The sequence below is a fragment of the Miscanthus floridulus genome, chromosome 8 (genome assembly GCF_019320115.1).
Source record: "Miscanthus floridulus cultivar M001 chromosome 8, ASM1932011v1, whole genome shotgun sequence".
Classification (NCBI taxonomy): Eukaryota; Viridiplantae; Streptophyta; class Magnoliopsida; order Poales; family Poaceae; genus Miscanthus; species Miscanthus floridulus.
In genome coordinates this window covers 219,270,947-219,277,552 of record NC_089587.1, presented here as the reverse complement: position 1 = coordinate 219,277,552, position 6,606 = coordinate 219,270,947, and positions in this window count along the sequence as shown.

Sequence of the window (6,606 nt, the reverse complement as noted above, 5' to 3'; positions counted from 1 at the left end):
CAGTAGTGGAGGTTAGGTTTGACATCTGTGGCTCATCGGGAGAACCTAACACCTCTACTAACCAAGGTAAGCCCCGGAGCATTTAAACCCCTTGTGTTTTACAAATGTTATTACACTTTAAGTCCTGTGCTTTGTGCATTAAGTGATTAGGGTTTGGTTGATTACCAACTACTGCATGCCTACCTTGGTATTTCAATCCTTATCCTTGTCAACATTGCAGTAAAGATGATAGGTTAGTAATGCTTAGCCATGCCTATCTAATTAGAGTTGAATGATGAGTTCATCATTCGCAATGGTTTTATACTCGGGAAATATTCTGAGGTGAATAATGAATATGGATAAATTGGACACCGTGCGGGACATGGGTTATGTCTCTGGTGGTTAAGCCAACAGGGTTGCCTGGTCGTGCTTGTCCCCGTCTGTGTCGGTTAATGACCGTTCATTGTTGGCCCTTGGATCAAGATTTTTGCAGTACTAGCCACATACTCCGGTAAGCATGAGTACCTCGCCTATTCCATTATGCGAACTGATAACGCACACTGGGAGTTGAGAGATGGCGGGAGTAGCGTGTACCCACCCTACAAGATAACCGTCTGGGACGGAGCAGGGCGGTGGAGTACTGTGCTCCTGGGTGGTGCGATCCAATTCATTTCTTGGAGGATCCGTGGGAATGGTTGATATATGTAGGTTAGGGACCTGCATATATCGTGTGGTTGGGAATCCCCAGCTAGGTTTTAATCGGTTCGAATCGCCGTTTGCTCTATGGTAATAGGAGACTTGATTCTCGCACCATCATCGTAGTAACTAATGAAACAATGGTACTTATGATCATGAGAAGTGTTGGTTAAAGAATTGATTGACTTAGATCAGGTGCAAACGTGAGACTTATAATGACTTAACTTGAGCTAAAACATTGAAAGTAAGGATAAATCTTTAGTAAGCTTTTATGCAAAAGCAATTCTTGATTCTTACTAAACCCTCCTTGTACCCCATAAGCCTGTATATCCTTGGAGTCTTTTATTTTCGCCGAGTAAGTCTTGCGGAGTACAATTCAGTACTCAGGGTTTGTTAACCCTTGTTGCAGGTGAACCCCAACAGCATGTAGGCTTTTGTCCCTGTTGTATGTCGGTTCTGGCAGATGATAGCCAGCAGTAGATGTGTCGTACTCTCATCCTTGGGCAGGATAATACCTTCATGTAATGAATAAAGTTGTATTCGTTTGAGAAGGCAAAAACTTATGGTTTGTAAAACTTAAATAAATGGTTTGTAATACTTTCGCTCTTTAACTTTGATGTAATATATTTATATCAACTGTTGTAATACTGCAATATCTTCTGTAATGATCCTGATCGGATGTGAAAAGTGGATGATTCGAGATCCCGAGAACACCCGACAGACTACCAGAGTTGTGTGAGTCCCACGCATAATGGTAAGAAGTTTTTAAGGCAATGATAAGTGCGTGTGAATTATCATAACTCTGTTCTGCCACAAGCTACCACGCGCGCTGGCTGGGCCCATCGGGTTGCATTGTTGGTTGGTCGTGGACGCATACGAAGAAGCGTCGGCACGGCACGTACGGCAGCAGATGCACATGCGGAGGCCGGAGGCTCGCTCGCCGGGACAGGCATGTGGATGCCGCCGCGAACCACCGCGAGTTATTAGGCGCTGGCGCACGGCCGGAAACTGATCGATGCCGCGAGCGAGCGAGGTCGCGGTACGCACGCACTCGCGCATGCCGTAGCGTGCAGATCGGCATCGTCTGTTCGTAGTACGTCGCGGCCAAGTTATGTGCTGGGCGGGCTGTTCGGGTGCACGGGGAACCGGCCGGCCGGCCAGCGCGACCGGCCGAGGCGCGCGCGAGTCAAGTCGTTGCCTGGACTCGGTTGCCATGCACTTTGACATGCATTTGCTGACCTCGTGACGAGAGAGATGTTCCGGAAAAGCTACAGGAAGCAAAATTTATGGGAACGGCAGGGTACGAACGAGAACAGATCTGAAATTTGTGCGATCGTCGTCCTTGGCTTCAGCGGTTCAGTACCACGGCGCAGCGCAATTCAATTCCTCGGCGGGGATCCACAAGTGGTAGGAAAGCCGTGCATGCTACTGTCTAGAGCTCCAGCAGCAGCATGAAGTTAGGCAGACTCACTGAGCCCATGACGTCCCCGCCCTGACTGCCTGCCTCTCCTTTTTTATGGTGAGTGAGACGACGCACATAAACCACTCTGAGCATCATTTAAACGTGGTCCTGAAGTAAGGCCTTGTTTACATCGCTGGCACTGTAGTACTTTCGTTTGTATTTGACAATTATTGTCTAATCATGGTCTAACTAGGCTTAAAAGATTCGTCTCGTAATTTACAATCAAACTGTGTAATTAGTTATTTTTTTATCTACATTTAATACTCTATGCATGTGTCCAAAGATTTGATATGATGAAGAGAGAGTAAAAAAACTTAGAATCTAAACAAGGCCTAAACCATAGCACTGCATCTGCGCGTCGTAGCATGCCATGCATGGCAGAACACACACAAAAAAAAAAAAAAAGGAGCAAACGGGCAAGTAGTACATACATGGGCCAGGCTCGTTTGTTTTCTGGTAGTACCAAATGTAGCTACATTCTTATGTTGCAGTGTCAATGTGTCATGAAATATATTCATGGTATGTATTGAAATTGCACCTACCTTGCGTTTGTACGTATACTATACTACAGTTTCCTCTCTCTCTCTCTCTCTGTGTGTATATATATATATATATATATATATATATATATATATATATATATATATATACACACACACACACACACGTCTTTGTCCTTCCCTCCTGCACTGCGTGCTGATTGGATCGGATCAGACACTGTGCCATGTGCATTGTTGCTAGCAGTAGCAGGACCACTGATGCTGAATTGAAGTAAGAGACAGACTGTTCGTTTCCTTTAGATTATTGTTCTAGAATCATAATAGTTACTGTTTACTACCTGTCTAATATTCAAACAAATTATGATTTGTGAAGTAGTACAAGTAGAAGGTGGCCTTCAATGCCCATTCTCCACTTGTCCGTACGTGCCCCAGATAGATAGATCAGCAGGAACCCAAGATCTGACATAAAAACCAGCTGCATTCTACACTTGATGGTCGCAACATGGGCAAGGTTTAAGCGCAGCGAATGTGGATTACAGACGGGTGGAAGCTTAAGAATTCCGTTCCGGCACCAGCCGGAATGGTCGGCATATCTCGTACTGGTGCCGAAATGCCTTCGTACCATACCGGTATTGAAACCGGCTGACACTAATCAACACTGGTCAATACTGGACTACCGGTCATAGTTGTATCGTCTAAAACTCAAGTAACATTTTATCTGGTATACAATTTCATAAGCTTGTTGAACCATACGCTAACTTCATCTAACTCGATCTATATTCTTTTAGAATCATATTTTGACTAAGGACACGTTTGGTTCACACGGATTCGAGTCCCGGAACTGGTCCGGCTAGGAACACTGCTGTATTTTATACAGTCAAGTATCACCGGGAATCGTTCTGGTTAGGGTTGAATCTAACCGAACGGGCCCTAAAGTTATGTATAAATAAAAAATTACATATAATTATTTTTAGGTAGATATATGTATATGTTTTATTGAACTTTAGAATAATATATCAAATATAGGTAATGCTTGGTTCAAGAGAAAAACGGAATGGACATCTGAACCAGGTTTTATTATAAGTACTCCCTTCGTCCAGAAAAAAAAACGCAATTCTAGTTTAAAACTTGGACACGTGTTCAGGTTCTAAGCTAGAATTGCGTTTTTTCTAGACCGAGGGAGCACTGGATGCCGTACAGGTACAGGTACGTCGCCACGCATGCACCTTATTCTAGGGCCTGTTCGGTTGGTATTAAAATCGGCTGAAACTGATTTGTTGTGAGAAAAAAATACTGTAGATTTTAGCTAATAAGTCGGCTGATAAGTTGATGCGAACAGACCACTCCAGAGAGTCTGTTTTTCTTTATTTCCGAAAAAAAAACTCGTAGCCAAGTGGACGACCAGTGCTGTAATAGTACTCGTATACATTAATTAATTCAATTCAATAAGACTTTGCCATCGTGAGTCGTCAGTTCGGGCTCCTGCACAGTGCAGGATATGTCCAGTTCTAGGAAAACATTTCGTTGCATGAGAGCGACGCCATAGCTGCAACAAACACAACACAACACAGGCTGCTAGATAGCTTCCTCTTCGGTATAGATGTTCATGCAGGCCGAGGCACGATGGCACGGCACGAAGCCCGTTTTTTAGCCCGACACGAGCATGGCCCGACCCGGTGATGTGCGGGCTCAGGCTGGCCCGGCCTGAGGGAGCAGGCCTTGCCTGGGTCGCTGCTTAGGCCCGTGGGCTGGCACGGCACGGCCCGGCCTGCGCCGGTCGGCCTGGCAGCGGCCCGACCTCCCCTCTCCCCCTCCTCACTCCTCCCCTCCCCGCGGCCCTGCGCGGCCCAGCTGGCCGGCCTCCCCCCCTCTCCCTCCTCACTCCTCCTCCCCTCCCCGCGGCCCAGCGCGACCCAGCTGACCGGCCTCCCCCCTCCCGGCCCACCGGCCCCGCCTCATATATAAGCCGCACCCACACGCCGCGGCCGCGGCGGCTCTCCCCGCGCAGCCCCACGCAGCCACGCTCCCACCCCCGAACCCTAACTCCTCGTCTCCGTCTCCTCCACCTCCCCATCTCCCCGTCCCCATCACCCCGTCTCCAGCATCAGGCATGGCTGGCGCTGGGCGGCCCCGACCTGCTTGCCCGGCGGCCACGGCGCCTCCTCCATCCCCACCCCAGGCGCGCTCGTGGCACACATGGCGGCCCCTGGAGGCGACAACCCCTTCCTTCACCAGCACAGCAGCGGCCCCTTCCCCCACCACCAGCAACGGCGGAGGTGGCCCCTTCCCCACCAACAGCAGCGGTTGCGGCAGCCAGTTCCCTCACCGGTAGTTGCGGCGCCTTCCCCACCGACGGCAAAAGCGACGGGTTCCTGTGCAACGCGGACGGGATGGGGATCGAGAGCGCGGTGCCCGCGGTGCGGGACGCGGAGGCGCTCCGCGCGGGGCAGATCTACTTCGTGCTGCCCGCCGCCGTGTGCCACTACGGCCTGCGACGCGAGGAGGTCGCCGCGCTCGCCATCAGGGCCTCCGCCGCGCTCTCCTCCCGGGCCACCTCGGCCACAGCGCCCGACCTACCCTCTCTCCCTTCCCCTGCTGATGCGGGCCTCGGGCCGGCCTGGCCTGTTAAAAAGGCCGTGCTTTCCAGGCTGGCCGGGCACGGAAAGTGGCCCGACGGGCCGTGCCTGGGCCGTCGGCTAGGCACGGTGGACTAGGGTGACACGGTCTAACGGCCCGTCGTGCTCTACCGGGCCGTGCCGGGCCAGGTCGGGCGGCCCGAATGGCCATCTTTACTCTTCGGAGAACATGGCCGACCAATAATGCACGGGTTCAACAAGCCAACAACTGACAGACAGGTACGTTTTGGGCCTCTCTACTCTTGCTAATATAACTAGTTAGGAGTAGTACTTCACAAGCTAGCGGTAGGCTTAACAGTTAAGGCCGCATTGCATTAGCATCAAACCATGCATGCATCTCGGCTTTGATTGATTGATGGCATGGGCATTGGGCATGATGTTTTCGAACAGGGAAGCTAGCTGCTGCTGTTGAGATGGGTGTAGCCCAACCAACCACAGCACCTGTCTGTGTCTCCATGGATGGTCCATGTGCGTGCGTGAGCTGACCATGCATGTAATGTTCCACTGTGTCCAGACGTTGACATGACGGGAGCCTCGGATCATACAAACCTGAATGCATATCTTTTCAGGAGCAGTAGCATGGGCCTGTGTCTATCGTGCCAGCCTTTTTTTTTTCCTTCGCCGACCCCCCTGTATATATATAAAGAAAGATGGGGAAAATTCAGAAGGGGCAAAAAAGAAAAAAAAAGGTTATAGGAACTGCGGTCCGATCTCGCGGGCTCCTTGTCCTTGGCATCCGTCGCCGTCGCGCTACGTGACGCCGGGCGCGCATGTGTGGTGGCGCCCGCGCCACGGGTCCTCACGACACGAACCGAACCGCGCGCGCGGGCGGCATCGTCGCGTAAACGTCGGAAAGGTACGTGGAGCGAGAGCGAAGCTGATGGGCTCGTCCACCACCGATCCGGCTATCCGGGAGCCGCGTTTCGTTCCTCCCGGCGTGGCCGATTGGGCGTCACACGTCGGTCGGTCGAACACCCGGGGACCGGCGGGGTGTTTTCCCCGCGTGAAAGGCACAGCTCTTGAGGCTGTTGAAACAAAGAAAAGATCGAATCGCGGCGAGGTTGCAGGTTACTGTTACCGCGAGAAACGGCGACGACGTCGCTGTGAGCCGACTCCGCAGTCGGCGCACAGGAACAGAAGCTGCCACGGCCGGGGGAACGCGATGGCAGATCGATCGCTGTCTGCCTGTCTCAAGTTGGGGGAATCGCGTCAGGGTTATGGCACTCCCACTACTAGACAAACCCCCATTTAACGACGGATACCCACCAACGTTTAATTTATGTGTTGCCGGCAACAGCAGCAACACATGTAAAATGTTGGAACAGGTTATCCG